Source organism: Chiloscyllium punctatum, chromosome 3 (genome assembly GCF_047496795.1).
Source record: "Chiloscyllium punctatum isolate Juve2018m chromosome 3, sChiPun1.3, whole genome shotgun sequence".
Classification (NCBI taxonomy): Eukaryota; Metazoa; Chordata; class Chondrichthyes; order Orectolobiformes; family Hemiscylliidae; genus Chiloscyllium; species Chiloscyllium punctatum.
Window position 1 is genome coordinate 6,630,233 of NC_092741.1, and position 18,044 is coordinate 6,648,276.

The window sequence follows — 18,044 nt, forward strand, 5'->3', positions numbered from 1 at the left end:
CCCACGACCCCTCCCCCCACCGACCCCTCCCCACCGTACAATCCCCACCCTGACCCCTCCCCACCCTGGCCCCGCCCCCACTGACCCCTCCCCACCCTGACCCCTCCCCCACCCTGACCCCTCCCCCACTGACCCCTCCCCACCCTGACCCCTCCCCACCCTGACCCCTCCCCACGGTACAATCCCCACCCTGACCCCTCCCCCACCCTGACCCCTCCCCCACCGTACCCCTCCCCACCCTGACCCCTCCCCACCGTACAATCCCCACCCTGACCCCTCCCCACCCTGACCCCTCCCCCACTGACCCCTCCCCACCCTGACCCCTCCCCCACTGACCCCTCCCCACCCTGACCCCTCCCCCACCCTGACCCCTCCCCCACTGACCCCTCCCCCACTGACCCCTCCCCCACTGACCCCTCCCCACCCTGACCCCTCCCCCACTGACCCCTCCCCACCCTGACCCCTCCCCCCACCCTGACCCCTCCCCCCCCCCCCCATCTGTCCCACTCCCAGTTCTGTTTCTTTGTGCTTGGCTGCTTTTGGTGTTTGTGATGAATGTGTTTGTGGGTCGTTCACAAGGTCCACCTTGTCGGTTTGGAGGAGGAGTCACTCCCCTGGGGGAGGAGTCACTCCCCTGGAGGAGGAGTCACTCCCCTGGGGGAGGAGTCACTCCCCTGGAGGAGGAGTCACTCCCCTGGGGGAGGAGTCACTCCCCTGGAGGAGGAGTCACTCCCCTGGGGGAGGAGTCACTCCCCTGGGGGGGAGGAGTCACTCCCCTGGAGGAGGAGTCACTCCCCTGGGGGAGGAGTCACTCCCCTGGGGGGGAGGAGTCACTCCCCTGGAGGAGGAGTCACTCCCCTGGGGGAGGAGTCACTCCCCTGGGGGGGAGGAGTCACTCCCCTGGGGGAGGAGTCACTCCCCTGGGGGGGGGGTGTCACTCCCCTGGGGGAGGAGTCACTCCCCTGGGGGAGGAGTCACTCCCCTGGGGGAGGAGTCACTCCCCTGGAGGAGGAGTCACTCCCCTGGGGGAGGAGTCACTCCCCTGGGGGAGGAGTCACTCCCCTGGAGGAGGAGTCACTCCCCTGGAGGAGGTGTCTCTCCCCTGGAGGAGGAGTCTCTCCCCTGGAGGAGGTGTCTCTCCCCTGGGGGGGGGAGGTGTCTCTCCCCTGGGGGAGGTGTCTCTCCCCTGGAGGAGGAGTCTCTCCCCTGGAGGAGGTGTCTCTCCCCTGGGGGAGGTGTCTCTCCCCTGGAGGAGGTGTCCCTCCCCTGGGGGAGGTGTCTCTCCCCTGGGGGAGGTCTCTCTCCCCTGGAGGAGGTGTCTCTCCCCTGGGGGAGGTGTCAGCTCTCACTCCCCTGGAGGAGGTGTCTCTCCCCTGGAGGAGGTCTCTCTCCCCTGGAGGAGGAGTCTCTCCCCTGGGGGAGGTCTCTCTCCCCTGGAGGAGGTGTCTCTCCCCTGGGGGAGGTGTCTCTCCCCTGGGGGAGGTCTCTCTCCCCTGGAGGAGGTGTCTCTCCCCTGGGGGAGGTGTCTCTCCCCTGGGGGAGGTCTCTCTCCCCTGGAGGAGGTGTCTCTCCCCTGGGGGAGGTGTCTCTCCCCTGGAGGAGGTGTCAGCTCTCACTCCCCTGGAGGAGGTGTCCCTCCCCTGGGGGAGGTGTCTCTCCCCTGGGGGAGGTCTCTCTCCCCTGGAGGAGGTGTCTCTCCCCTGGGGGAGGTCTCTCTCCCCTGGAGGAGGTGTCTCTCCCCTGGGGGAGGTGTCTCTCCCCTGGGGGAGGTCTCTCTCCCCTGGAGGAGGTGTCTCTCCCCTGGGGGAGGTCTCTCTCCCCTGGAGGAGGTGTCCCTCCCCTGGGGGAGGTGTCTCTCCCCTGGGGGAGGTGTCAGCTCTCACTCCCCTGGATGAAGGATTGCTCGATAACATTGCTGCTGTTATTAGTCCTGACCAATAGGTTCAGAGCTGCAGGCTGTGATGGTTAGAGCTTGTCTAAAAACACAATTAATATTCCAGGAGAGGGAGATCTCCAAGACAGAGAGAGGCTTTTGTCAAATCAATGAGCACAGCAGGTCACCTTTTAATTGGCAGACCCTCGCCCGAAGCAGACTCCCTCTCAACTCTGATTCCCACTGACTTTCACCTCAAAACCCACCGATTGCCATGGTAACTGCACACTCATTATGATCAATTACTGACGCATATTACAGACACACACACACAGGCACTAACCTTTTCAACAGACCAGAAAACCCACGGAACACCGACTGCAGCAATGTGCTGAGATGACTGAACAATAACTCACAGACCCGAATCCAACAATGAGACGTGAGTGAGATGACCCGTCCATACCTCATCAACAATCAGTTGTTGGAAGCAAATGTTTGGGCCTACATTAAGGATTCACTTTTGCACCAATAAGGGGTAAAGATACCCTCTGGTTCGAGAGCAGCCAAGAGTCTGGAATGCTGGTCACCAGCTATGAGCTGAAGTGATGACTCCATACTCTCTGAAGAAGGGCTGATGCCCGAAACCTCGATTCTCCTGCTCCTCGGAGGCTGCCTGACCTGCTGCGCTTTTCCAGCAACACATTTTCAGCACCATGCTCTGTACCAATATCCCTGATGAAAACAGGACCTACCCCAATAACTGCACACCAAACTGGCACCGACACAAGACAATGAAGGAGGTTTGGGCCAGGGTTTGGTGGTCAAGCATTGACGAGATGTGTATGTTCAGTCATCAACAAACAAGCAATCACAGAATCATACAGCAGGGATCAGTCCCTTTGGCCTATCATGTCTGCACTGACAAAAACTACTCAAACTCAACACCAGGATCACTTTCACACACGAGGCCCAGAGCCTTGAATATTATGACATTTCAGTTGCTCATCAAAGAATGTTTGAAAGATTGTGATGTTTCCGTCCCCTTCCCCCTCCCAAGCAGTGCATTCCAGACCCCCAACATCCCCAAATCCCCTCTGAACCTCCTGCCTTTCACTTTAAAATGACGCCCCTTTATTATTGACCCTTTAACTCGGGAGGAGCAGCTGCTCTCTCCCCATCCTGTCCATGCCCCTCATTACCTTACACACCTCCCTGCTCGAAAGAAACCAGCCTGAGCGTATCCAGCCTCTCTTCCTCACTGAGATACCCCATCCCAGGGAGGATCCTGGTGGATCACCCTCTCCACCCCCTCCAGTGTAATCCCATCCCTCCTATAGAGTGGGGACCAGAACTGCCCAAAGTCCTCCAGCTGTGGCCCTAACCAGAGGCCTGTCCATCTCCAACATCACCTCCCTGCTCCCACAATCTCTGCAACGACTGATAAACCCAAGTGTCCCATATTCCTTCTAAACTCCACTATTAACCTGTCCCCCACCGATAGGGACCTGTAGACAGACACCCCAAAACCCCTCTGTCCCATTCAAAATCCTCATGATCTCACACTTACTGATCAGGGTTAATCTCCATCTCACAGTGATCAGGGTTAACCTCACAGTGATCAGGGTTAATCTCCATCTCACAGTGATCAGGGTTAACCTCACAGTGATCAGGGTTAAACTCCATCTCACAGTAATCAGGATTAAACTCCATCTCACAGTGATCAGGGTTAACCTCACAGTGATCAGGGTTAACCTCACAGTGATCAGGGTTAAACTCCATCTCACAGTGATCAGGGTTAAACTCCATCTCACAGTGATCAGGGTTAAACTCAGAGTGATCAGGGTTAACCTCACAGTGATCAGGGTTAAACTCCATCTCACAGTGATCAGGGTTAAACTCACAGTGATCAGGGTTAAACTCCATCTCACAGTGATCAGGGTTAAACTCCATCTCACAGTGATCAGGGTTAACCTCACAGTGATCAGGGTTAAACTCCATCTCACAGTGATCAGGGTTAAACTCCATCTCACAGTGATCCGGGTTAACCTCACAGTGATCAGGGTTAAACTCCATCTCACAGTGATCAGGGTTAAACTCCATCTCACAGTGATCAGGGTTAAACTCACAGTGATCAGGGTTAAACTCACAGTGATCAGGGTTAAACTCCATCTCACAGTGATCAGGGTTAAACTCCATCTCACAGTGATCAGGGTTAACCTCACAGTGATCAGGGTTAAACTCCATCTCACAGTGATCAGGGTTAACCTCACAGTGATCAGGGTTAAACTCCATCTCACAGTGATCAGGGTTAAACTCCATCTCACAGTGATCAGGGTTAAACTCACAATGATCAGGGTTAACCTCACAGTGATCAGGGTTAACCTCACAGTGATCAGGGTTAAACTCCATCTCACAGTGATCAGGGTTAAACTCCATCTCACAGTGATCAGGGTTAAACTCACAATGATCAGGGTTAACCTCACAGTGATAAGGGTTAAACTCCATCTCACAGTGATCAGGGTTAAACACCATCTCACAGTGATCAGGGTTAACCTCACAGTGATCAGGGTTAAACTCCATCTCACAGTGATCAGGGTTAAACTCACAGTGATCAGGGTTAACCTCACAGTGATCAGGGTTAAACTCCATCTCACAGTGATCAGGGTTAACCTCACAGTGATCATGGTTAAACTCCATCTCACAGTGATCAGGGTTAAACACCATCTCACAGTGATCAGGGTTAAACTCCATCTCACAGTGATCAGGGTTAAACTCACAGAGATCAGGGTTAACCTCACAGTGATCAGAGTTAAACTCCATCTCACAGTGATCAGGGTGAACCTCACAGTGATCAGGGTTAAACTCCATCTCACAGTGATCAGGGTTAAACTCCATCTCACAGCGATCAGGGTTAAACTCCATCTCACAGTGATCAGGGTTAACCTCACAGTGATCAGGGTTAAACTCACAGTGATCAGGGTTAAACTCCATCTCACAGTGATCAGGGTTAAACTCACAGTGATCAGGGTTAACCTCACAGTGATCAGGGTTAAACTCACAGTGATCAGGGTTAAACTCCATCTCACAGTGATCAGGGTTAACCTCACAGTGATCAGGGTTAAACTCACAGTGATCAGCGTTAAACTCCATCTCACAGTGATCAGGGTTAAACTCCATCTCACAGTGATCAGGGTTAACCTCACAGTGATCAGGGTTAAACTCACAGTGATCAGGGTTTAACTCCATCTCACAGTGATCAGGGTTAAACTCACAATGATCAGGGTTAACCTCACAGTGATCAGGGTTAAACTCCATCTCACAGTGATCAGGGTTAAACTCCATCTCACAGTGATCAGGGTTAAACTCACAGTGATCAGGGTTAACCTCACAGTGATCAGGGTTAAACTCCATCTCACAGTGATCAGGGTTAACCTCACAGTGATCAGGGTTAAACTCACAGTGATCAGGGTTAAACTCCATCTCACAGTGATCAGGGTTAACCTCACAGTGATCAGGGTTAAACTCCATCTCACAGTGATCAGGGTTAACCTCACAGTGATCAGGGTTAAACTCCATCTCACAGTGATCAGGGTTAAACTCCATCTCACAGTGATCAGGGTTAACCTCACAGTGATCAGGGTTAAACTCACAGTGATCAGGGTTAACCTCACAGTGATCAGGGTTAAACTCCATCTCACAGTGATCAGGGTTAACCTCACAGTGATCAGGGTTAAACTCCATCTCACAGTGATCAGGGTTAACCTCACAGTGATCAGGGTTAAACTCCATCTCACAGTGATCAGGGTTAAACTCCATCTCACAGTGATCAGGGTTAACCTCACAGTGATCAGGGTTAACCTCACAGTGATCAGGGTTAAACTCCATCTCACAGTGATCAGGGTTAACCTCACAGTGATCAGGGTTAACCTCACAGTGATCAGGGTTAAACTCCATCTCACAGTGATCAGGGTTAAGCTCACAGTGATCAGGGTTAAACTCCATCTCACAGTGATCAGGGTTAACCTCACAGTGATCAGGGTTAACCTCACAGTGATCAGGGTTAATCTCCATCTCACAGTGATCAGGGTTAAACTCCATCTCACAGTGATCAGGGTTAAACTCACAGTGATCAGGGTTAAACTCCATCTCACAGTGATCAGGGTTAACCTCACAGTGATCAGGGTTAAACTCCATCTCACAGTGATCAGGGTTAAACTCACAGTGATCAGGGTTAAACTCCATCTCACAGTGATCAGGGTTAAACTCCATCTCACAGTGATCAGGGTTAACCTCACAGTGATCAGGGTTAAACTCCATCTCACAGTGATAAGGGTTAAACTCCATCTCACAGTGATCAGGGTTAACCTCACAGTGATCACGGTTAAACTCACAGTGATCAGGGTTAAACTCCATCTCACAGTGATCAGGGTTAAACTCACAGTGATCAGGGTTAAACTCCATCTCACTGTGATCAGGGTTAAACTCACAGTGATCAGGGTTAACCTCACAGTGATCAGGGTTAAACACCATCTCACAGTGATCAGGGTTAACCTCACAGTGATCAGGGTTAATCTCCATCTCACAGTGATCAGGGTTAAACTCACAGTGATCAGGGTTAACCTCACAGTGATCAGGGTTAAACTCCATCTCACAGTGATCAGGGTTAAACTCACAGTGATCAGGGTTAACCGCACAGTGATCAGGGTTAAACTCCATCTCACAGTGATCAGGGTTAACCTCACAGTGATCAGCGTTAACCTCACAGTGATCAGGGTTAAACTCCATCTCACAGTGATCAGGGTTAACCTCCATCTCACAGTGATCAGGGTTAAACTCACAGTGATCAGGGTTAAACTCCATCTCACAGTGATCAGCGTTAACCTCACAGTGATCAGGGTTAAACTCCATCTCACAGTGATCAGGGTTAACCTCACAGTGATCAGCGTTAACCTCACAGTGATCAGGGTTAAACTCCATCTCACAGTGATCAGGGTTAACCTCCATCTCACAGTGATCAGGGTTAAACTCACAGTGATCAGGGTTAAACTCCATCTCACAGTGATCAGGGTTAAACTCAATCTCACCGTGATCAGGGTTAACCTCACAGTGATCAGGGTTAACCTCACAGTGATCAGGGTTAAACTCCATCTCACAGTGATCAGGGTTAACCTCACAGTGATCAGGGTTAAACTCCATCTCACAGTGATCAGGGTTAACCTCACAGTGATCAGGGTTAACCTCACAGTGATCAGGGTTAAACTCCATCTCACAGTGATCAGGGTTAACCTCACAGTGATCAGGGTTAAACACCATCTCACAGTGATCAGGGTTAACCTCACAGTGATCAGGGTTAATCTCCATCTCACAGTGATCAGGGTTAACCTCACAGTGATCAGGGTTAAACTCCATCTCACAGTGATCAGGGTTAAACTCACAGTGATCAGGGTTAACCTCACAGTGATCAGGGTTAAACTCCATCTCACAGTGATCAGGGTTAACCTCACAGTGATCAGGGTTAAACTCCATCTCACAGTGATCAGGGTTAACCTCACAGTGATCAGGGTTAAACTCCATCTCACAGTGATCAGGGTTAACCTCACAGTGATCAGGGTTAAACTCCATCTCACAGTGATCAGGGTTAACCTCACAGTGATCAGGGTTAACCTCACAGTGATCAGGGTTAAACTCCATCTCACAGTGATCAGGGTTAACCTCACAGTGATCAGGGTTAAACTCCATCTCACAGTGATCAGGGTTAACCTCACAGTGATCAGGGTTAAACTCACAGTGATCAGGGTTAAACTCCATCTCACAGTGATCAGGGTTAAACTCCATCTCACAGTTATCAGGGTTAAATTCACAGTGATCAGGGTTAAACTCCATCTCACAGTGATCAGGGTTAACCTCACAGTGATCAGGGTTAACCTCACAGTGATCAGGGTTAAACTCCATCTCACAGTGATCAGGGTTAAACTCCATCTCACAGTTATCAGGGTTAAACTCACAGTGGTCAGGGTTAAACTCCATCTCACAGTGATCAGGGTTAACCTCACAGTGATCAGGGTTAAACTCACAGTGATCAGGGTTAAACTCCATCTCACAGTGATCAGGGTTAACCTCACAGTGATCAGGGTTAAACACCATCTCGCAGTGATCAGGGTTAAACTCACAGTGATCAGGGTTAAACTCCATCTCACAGTGATCAGGGTTAACCTCACAGAGATCAGGGTTAACCTCACAGTGATCAGGGTTAAACTCACAGTGATCAGGGTTAAACTCCATCTCAAAGTGATCAGGGTTAACCTCACAGTGATCAGGGTTAAACTCCATCTCACAGTGATCAGGGTTAAACTCCATCTCACAGTGATCAGGGTTAAACTCACAGTGATCAGGGTTAAACTCCATCTCACAGTGATCAGGGTTAAACTCCATCTCACAGTGATCAGGGTTAAACTCAGAGTGATCAGGGTTAAACTCCATCTCACAGTGATCAGGGGTAATCTCACAGTGATCAGGCTTAAACTCCATCTCACAGTGATCAGGGTTAAACTCACAGTGATCAGGGTTAAACTCCATCTCACAGTGATCAGGGTTAAACTCACAGTGATCAGGGTTAAACTCCATCTCACTGTGATCAGGGTTAAACTCACAGTGATCAGGGTTAAACACACAGTGATCAGGGTTAAACTCTCAGTGATCAGCGTTAACCTCACAGTGATCAGGGTTAAACCCCATCTCACAGTGATCAGGGTTAAACTCCATCTCACAGTGATCAGGGTTAACCTCACAGAGATCAGGGTTAAACTCCATCTAACAGTGATCAGGGTTAAACTCCATCTCTCAGTGATCATGGTTAACCTCACAGTGATCAGGGTTAAACCCCATCTCACAGTGATCAGGGTTAACCTTACAGTGATCAGGGTTAAACTCCATCTCTCAGTGATCAGGGTTAACCTCACAGTGATCAGGGTTAAACTCCATCTCTCAGTGATCAGGGTTAACCTCACAGTGATCAGGGTTAAACTCCATCTCACAGTGATCAGGGTTAAACTCCATCTCACAGTGATCAGGGTTAAACTCCATCTAACAGTGATCCGGGTTAAACTCACAGTTTTCAGGGTTAAACTACATCTCTCAGTGATCAGGGTTAACCTCACAGTGATCAGGGTTAAACTACATCTCACAGTGATCAGGGTTAACCTCACAGTGATCAGGGTTAAACTCCATCTCTCAGTGATGAGGGTTAACCTCACAGTGATCAGGGTTCAACTCCATCACACAGTGATCAGGGTTAAACTCACAGTGATCAGTGTTAAACTCCATCTCACAGTGATCAGGGTTAACCTCACAGTGATCAGGGTTAAACTCCATCTCACAGCGATCAGGGTTAAACTCCATCTCACAGTGATCAGGGTTAAACTCCATCTCACAGTGATCAGGGTTAACCTCACAGTGATCAGGGTTAAACTCCATCTCACAGTGATCAGGGTTAACCTCACAGTGATCAGGGTTAAACTCACAGTGATCAGGGTTAAACTCCATCTCACAGTGATCAGGGTTAACCTCACAGTGATCAGGGTTAAACTCCATCTCACAGTGACCAGGGTTAAACTCACAGTGATCAGGGTTAAACCCCATCTCACAGTGATCAGGGTTAAACTCCATCTCACAGTGATCAGGGTTAACCTCAAAGTGATCAGGGTTAAACTCCATCTCACAGTGATCAGGGTTAAACTCCATCTCACAGTGATCAGGGTGAAACTCACAGTGATCAGTGTTAACCTCACAGTGATCACGGTTAACCCCACAGTGATCAGGGTTAACCTCACAGTGATCAGGGTTAAACACCATCTCACAGTGATCAGTGTTAACCTCACAGTGATCACGGTTAACCTCACAGTGATCAGGGTTAACCTAACTGTGATCAGGGTTAAACTCACAGTGATCAGGGTTAAACTCCATCTCACAGTGATCAGGGTTAAACTCCATCTCTCAGTGTTCAGGGTTAACCTCACAGTGATCAGGGTTAAACTCCATCTCACAGTGATCAGGGTTAAACTCCATCTCACAGTGATCAGGGTTAACCTCACAGTGATCAGGGTTAAACTCCATCTCACAGTGATCAGGGTTAAACTCCATCTCACAGTGATCAGGGTTAACCTCACAGTGATCAGGGTTAAACTCCATCTCACAGTGATCAGTGTTAACCTCACAGTGATCACGGTTAACCACACAGTGAACAGTGTTAACCTCACAGTGATCAGGGTTAAACTCACAGTGATCAGGGTTAAACTCCATCTCACAGTGATCAGGGTTAACCTTACAGTGATCAGGGTTAAACTCCATCTCACAGTGATCAGGGTTAACCTTACAGTGATCAGGGTTAAACTCCATCTCACAGTGATCAGGGTTAAACTCACAGTGATCAGGGTTAAACTCCATCTCACAGTGATCAGGGTTAACCTCACAGTGATCAGGGTTAACCTTACAGTGATCAGGGTTAAACTCCATCTCACAGTGATCAGGGTTAAACTCCATCTCACAGTGATCAGGGTTAACCTCACAGTGATCAGGGTTAACCTCACAGTGATCAGGGTTAAACTCCATCTCACAGTGATCAGGGTTAACCTCACAGTGATCACGGTTAAACTCACAGTGATCAGGGTTAAACTCCATCTCACAGTGATCAGGGTTAAACTCACAGTGATCAGGGATAACCTCACAGTGATCAGGGTTAACCTCACAGTGATCACGGTTAAACTCACAGTGATCAGGGTTAAACTCCATCTCACAGTGATCAGGGTAAAACTCACAGTGATCAGGGATAACCTCACAGTGATCAGGGTTAAACTCACAGTGATCAGGGTTAAACTCACAGTGATCAGGGTTAAACTCCATCTCACAGTGATCAGGGTTATACTCACAGTGATCAGGGTTAACCTCACAGTGATCAGGGTTAAACTCCATCTCACAGTGATCAGGGTTAAACTCCATCTCACAGTGATCAGGGTTAACCTCACAGTGATCAGGGTTAAACTCCATCTCACAGTGATCAGTGTTAACCTCACAGTGATCAGGGTTAAACTCCATCTCACAGTGATCAACGTTAACCTCACAGTGATCACGGTTAAACTCACAGTGATCAGGGTTAAACTCCATCTCACTGATCAGGTTTAACCTCACAGTGATCAGGGTTAAACTCCATCTCACAGTGATCAGGGTTAACCTCACAGTGATCAGGCTTAACCTCACAGTGATCAGGGTTAACCTCACAGTGATCAGGGTTAAACTCCATCTCACAGTGATCAGGTTTAACCTCACAGAAATCAGGGTTAAACTCCATCTCACAGTGATCAGGGTTAAACTCCATCTCACAGTGATCAGGGTTAACCCCACAGTGATCAGGGTTAAACTCCATCTCACAGTGATCAGGGTTAACCTCACAGTGATCAGGGTTAAACTCCATCTCACAGTGATCAGGGTTAACCTCACAGTGATCAGGGTTAAACTCCATCTCACAGCGATCAGTGTTAACCTCACAGTGATCAGGGTTAAACTGCATCTCACAGTGATCAGTGTTAACCTCACAGTGATCAGGGTTAAACTCACAGTGATCAGGGTTAACCTCACAGTGATCAGGGTTAAACTCCATGTTACAGTGATCAGGGTTAACCTCACAGTGATCAGGGTGAAACTCACAGTGATCAGGCTTAACCTCACAGTGATCAGGGTTAACCTCACAGTGATCAGGGTTAAACTCCATCTCACAGTGATCAGGGTTAACCTCACAGTGATCAGGGTTAAACTCCATCTCACAGTGATCAGGGTTAACCTCACAGAGATCAGGTTTAAACTCCATCTCACAGAGATTAGCGTTAACCTCACAGTGATCAGGGTTAACCTCACAGAAATCAGGGTTAAACTCCATCTCACAGTGATCAGGGTTAAACTCACAGTGATCAGGGTTAAACTCCATCTCACTGTGATCAGGGTTAAACTCACAGTGATCAGGGTTAACCTCACAGTGATCAGGGTTAAACACCATCACACAGTGATCAGGGTTAACCTCACAGTGATCAGGGTTAATCTCCATCTCACAGTGATCAGGGTTAAACTGACAGTGATCAGGGTTAACCTCACAGTGATCAGGGTTAAACTCCATCTCACAGTGATCAGGGTTAAACTCACAGTGATCAGGGTTAACCGCACAGTGATCAGGGTTAAACTCCATCTCACAGTGATCAGGGTTAACCTCACAGTGATCAGCGTTAACCTCACAGTGATCAGGGTTAAACTCCATCTCACAGTGATCAGGGTTAACCTCCATCTCACAGTGATCAGGGTTAAACTCACAGTGATCAGGGTTAAACTCCATCTCACAGTGATCAGCGTTAACCTCACAGTGATCAGGGTTAAACTCCATCTCACAGTGATCAGGGTTAACCTCACAGTGATCAGCGTTAACCTCACAGTGATCAGGGTTAAACTCCATCTCACAGTGATCAGGGTTAACCTCCATCTCACAGTGATCAGGGTTAAACTCACAGTGATCAGGGTTAAACTCCATCTCACAGTGATCAGGGTTAAACTCAATCTCACCGTGATCAGGGTTAACCTCACAGTGATCAGGGTTAACCTCACAGTGATCAGGGTTAAACTCCATCTCACAGTGATCAGGGTTAACCTCACAGTGATCAGAGTTAAACTGCATCTCACAGTGATCAGGGTTAACCTCACAGTGATCAGGGTTAACCTCACAGTGATCAGGGTTAAACTCCATCTCACAGTGATCAGGGTTAACCTCACAGTGATCAGGGTTAAACACCATCTCACAGTGATCAGGGTTAACCTCACAGTGATCAGGGTTAATCTCCATCTCACAGTGATCAGGGTTAACCTCACAGTGATCAGGGTTAAACTCCATCTCACAGTGATCAGGGTTAAACTCACAGTGATCAGGGTTAACCTCACAGTGATCAGGGTTAAACTCCATCTCACAGTGATCAGGGTTAACCTCACAGTGATCAGGGTTAATCTCCATCTCACAGTGATCAGGGTTAACCTCACAGTGATCAGGGTAAAACTCACAGTGATCAGGGTTAAACTCCATCTCACAGTGATCAGGGTTAAACTCACAGTGATCAGGGTTAAACTCCATCTCACAGTGATCAGGGTTAAACTCACAGTGATCAGGGTTAAACACACAGTGATCAGGGTTAAACTCACAGTGATCAGGGTTAAACTCCATCTCACAGTGATCAGGGTTAAACTCACAGTGATCAGGGTTAAACTCCATCTCACTGTGATCAGGGTTAAACTCACAGTGATCAGGGTTAAACACACAGTGATCAGGGTTAAACTCTCAGTGATCAGCGTTAACCTCACAGTGATCAGGGTTAAACCCCATCTCACAGTGATCAGGGTTAAACTCCATCTCACAGTGATCAGGGTTAACCTCACAGAGATCAGGGTTAAACTCCATCTAACAGTGATCAGGGTTAAACTCCATCTCTCAGTGATCAGGGTTAACCTCACAGTGATCAGGGTTAAACCCCATCTCACAGTGATCAGGGTTAACCTTACAGTGATCAGGGTTAAACTCCATCTCTCAGTGATCAGGGTTAACCTCACAGTGATCAGGGTTAAACTCCATCTCTCAGTGATCAGGGTTAACCTCACAGTGATCAGGGTTAAACTCCATCTCACAGTGATCAGGGTTAAACTCCATCTAACAGTGATCCGGGTTAAACTCACAGTTTTCAGGGTTAAACTACATCTCTCAGTGATCAGGGTTAACCTCACAGTGATCAGGGTTAAACTACATCTCACAGTGATCAGGGTTAACCTCACAGTGATCAGGGTTAAACTCCATCTCTCAGTGATCAGGGTTAACCTCACAGTGATCAGGGTTAAACTCCATCACACAGTGATCAGGGTTAAACTCACAGTGATCAGTGTTAAACTCCATCTCACAGTGATCAGGGTTAACCTCACAGTGATCAGGGTTAAACTACATCTCACAGCGATCAGGGTTAAACTCCATCTCACAGTGATCAGGGTTAAACTCCATCTCACAGTGATCAGGGTTAACCTCACAGTGATCAGGGTTAAACTCCATCTCACAGTGATCAGGGTTAACCTCACAGTGATCAGGGTTAAACTCACAGTGATCAGGGTTAAACTCCATCTCACAGTGATCAGGGTTAACCTCACAGTGATCAGGGTTAAACTCCATCTCACAGTGACCAGGGTTAAACTCACAGTGATCAGGGTTAAACCCCATCTCACAGTGATCAGGGTTAAACTCCATCTCACAGTGATCAGGGTTAACCTCAAAGTGATCAGGGTTAAACTCCATCTCACAGTGATCAGGGTTAAACTCCATCTCACAGTGATCAGGGTGAAACTCACAGTGATCAGTGTTAACCTCACAGTGATCACGGTTAACCCCACAGTGATCAGGGTTAACCTCACAGTGATCAGGGTTAAACACCATCTCACAGTGATCAGTGTTAACCTCACAGTGATCACGGTTAACCTCACAGTGATCAGGGTTAACCTAACTGTGATCAGGGTTAAACTCACAGTGATCAGGGTTAAACTCCATCTCACAGTGATCAGGGTTAAACTCCATCTCTCAGTGTTCAGGGTTAACCTCACAGTGATCAGGGTTAAACTCCATCTCACAGTGATCAGGGTTAAACTCCATCTCACAGTGATCAGGGTTAACCTCACAGTGATCAGGGTTAAACTCCATCTCACAGTGATCAGGGTTAAACTCCATCTCACAGTGATCAGGGTTAACCTCACAGTGATCAGGGTTAAACTCCATCTCACAGTGATCAGTGTTAACCTCACAGTGATCACGGTTAACCACACAGTGAACAGTGTTAACCTCACAGTGATCAGGGTTAAACTCACAGTGATCAGGGTTAAACTCCATCTCACAGTGATCAGGGTTAACCTTACAGTGATCAGGGTTAAACTCCATCTCACAGTGATCAGGGTTAACCTTACAGTGATCAGGGTTAAACTCCATCTCACAGTGATCAGGGTTAAACTCACAGTGATCAGGGTTAAACTCCATCTCACAGTGATCAGGGTTAACCTCACAGTGATCAGGGTTAACCTTACAGTGATCAGGGTTAAACTCCATCTCACAGTGATCAGGGTTAAACTCCATCTCACAGTGATCAGGGTTAACCTCACAGTGATCAGGGTTAACGTCACAGTGATCAGGGTTAACCTCACAGTGATCAGGGTTAAACTCCATCTCACAGTGATCAGGGTTAACCTCACAGTGATCACGGTTAAACTCACAGTGATCAGGGTTAAACTCCATCTCACAGTGATCAGGGTTAAACTCACAGTGATCAGGGATAACCTCACAGTGATCAGGGTTAACCTCACAGTGAGCACGGTTAAACTCACAGTGATCAGGGTTAAACTCCATCTCACAGTGATCAGGGTAAAACTCACAGTGATCAGGGATAACCTCACAGTGATCAGGGTTAAACTCACAGTGATCAGGGTTAAACTCACAGTGATCAGGGTTAAACTCCATCTCACAGTGATCAGGGTTATACTCACAGTGATCAGGGTTAACCTCACAGTGATCAGGGTTAAACTCCATCTCACAGTGATCAGGGTTAACCTCACAGTGATCAGGGTTAAACTCCATCTCACAGTGATCAGTGTTAACCTCACAGTGATCAGGGTTAAACTCCATCTCACAGTGATCAACGTTAACCTCACAGTGATCACGGTTAAACTCACAGTGATCAGGGTTAAACTCCATCTCACTGATCAGGTTTAACCTCACAGTGATCAGGGTTAAACTCCATCTCACAGTGATCAGGGTTAACCTCACAGTGATCAGGCTTAACCTCACAGTGATCAGGGTTAACCTCACAGTGATCAGGGTTAAACTCCATCTCACAGTGATCAGGTTTAACCTCACAGAAATCAGGGTTAAACTCCATCTCACAGTGATCAGGGTTAAACTCCATCTCACAGTGATCAGGGTTAACCCCACAGTGATCAGGGTTAAACTCCATCTCACAGTGATCCGGGTTAACCTCACAGTGATCAGGGTTAAACTCACAGTGATCAGGGTTAAATTCCATCTCACAGTGATCAGGGTTAACCTCACATTGATCAGGGTTAAACTCACAGTGATCAGGGTTAAACTCCATCTCACAGTGATCAGGGTTAACCTCACAGTGATCAGGGTTAAACTCCATCTCACAGCGATCAGTGTTAACCTCACAGTGATCAGGGTTAAACTGCATCTCACAGTGATCAGTGTTAACCTCACAGTGATCAGGGTTAAACTCACAGTGATCAGGGTTAACCTCACAGTGATCAGGGTTAAACTCCATGTTACAGTGATCAGGGTTAACCTCACAGTGATCAGGGTGAAACTCACAGTGATCAGGCTTAACCTCACAGTGATCAGGGTTAACCTCACAGTGATCAGGGTTAAACTCCATCTCACAGTGATCAGGGTTAACCTCACAGTGATCAGGGTTAAACTCCATCTCACAGTGATCAGGGTTAACCTCACAGAGATCAGGTTTAAACTCCATCTCACAGAGATTAGCGTTAACCTCACAGTGATCAGGGTTAACCTCACAGAAATCAGGGTTAAACTCCATCTCACAGTGATCAGGGTTAACCTCACAGTGATCAGGGTTAAACTCCATCTCACAATGATCAGGGTTAAACTCCATCTCACAGTGATCAGGGTTAAACTCCATCTCACAGTGATCAGGGTAAACCTCACAGTGATCAGGGTTAAACTCACAGTGATCAAGGTTAAACTCCATCTCACAGTGATCAGTGTTAACCTCACAGTGATCAGGGTTAACCTCACAGTGATCAGGGTTAAACTCACAGTGATCAGGGTTCAACTCCATCTCACAGTGATCAGGGTTAAACTCCATCTCACAATGGTCAGGGTTAACCTCCCAGTGATCAGGGTTAAACTCCATCTCACAGTGATCAGGGTGAAACTCACAGTGATCAGTGTTAACCTCACAGTGATCACGGTTAACCCCACAGTGATCAGGGTTAACCTCACAGTGATCAGGGTTAAACTCACAGTGATCAGTGTTAACCTCACAGTGATCAGGGTTAAACTCACAGTGATCAGGGTTAAACTCCATCTCACAGTGATCAGGGTTAAACTCCATCTCACAGTGATCAGGGTTAACCTTACAATGATCAGGGTTAAACTCCATCTCACAGTGATCAGGGTTAAACTCACAGTGATCAGGGTTAAACTCCATCTCACAGTGATCAGGGTTAAACTCACAGTGATCAGGGTTAACCTCACAGTGATCAGGGTTAAACTCCATCTCACAGTGATCAGGGTTAAACTCACAGTGATCAGGGATAACCTCACAGTGATCAGGGTTAAACTCACAGTGATCAGGGTTAAACTCCATCTCAGAGTGATCAGGGTTAAACTCACACTGATCAGGGTTAAACTCCATCTCACAGTGATCAGAGTTAACCTCACAGTGATCAGGGTTAAACTCACAGTGATCAGGGTTAAACTCCATCTCACAGTGATCAGGGTTAAACTCACAGTGATCAGGGATAACCTCACAGTGATCAGGGTTAACCTCACAGTGATCAGGATTAAACTCCATCTCACAGTGATCAGGGTTAAACTCACAGTGATCAGGGTTAAACTCCATCTCACAGTGATCAGGGTTAAACTCACAGTGATCAGGGTTAAACTCCATCTCACAGTGATCAGGGTTAAACTCACAGTGATCAGGGTTAAACTCCATCTCACAGTGATCAGGGTTAAACTCACAGTGATCAGGGTTAACCTCACAGTGATCAGGGTTAAACTCACAGTGTTCAGGGTTAAACTCCATCTCACAGTGATCAGGGTTAACCTCACAGTGATCAGGGTTAAACTCCATCTCACAGTGATCAGGGTTAACCTCACAGAGATCAGGTTTAAACTCCATCTCACAGAGATCAGCGTTAACCTCACAGTGATCAGGGTTAACCTCACAGAAATCAGGGTTAAACTCCATCTCACAGTGATCAGGGTTAACCTCACAGTGATCAGGGTTAAACTCCATCTCACAATGATCAGGGTTAAACTCACAGTGATCAGGGTTAAACTCCATCTCACAGTGATCAGGGTTAA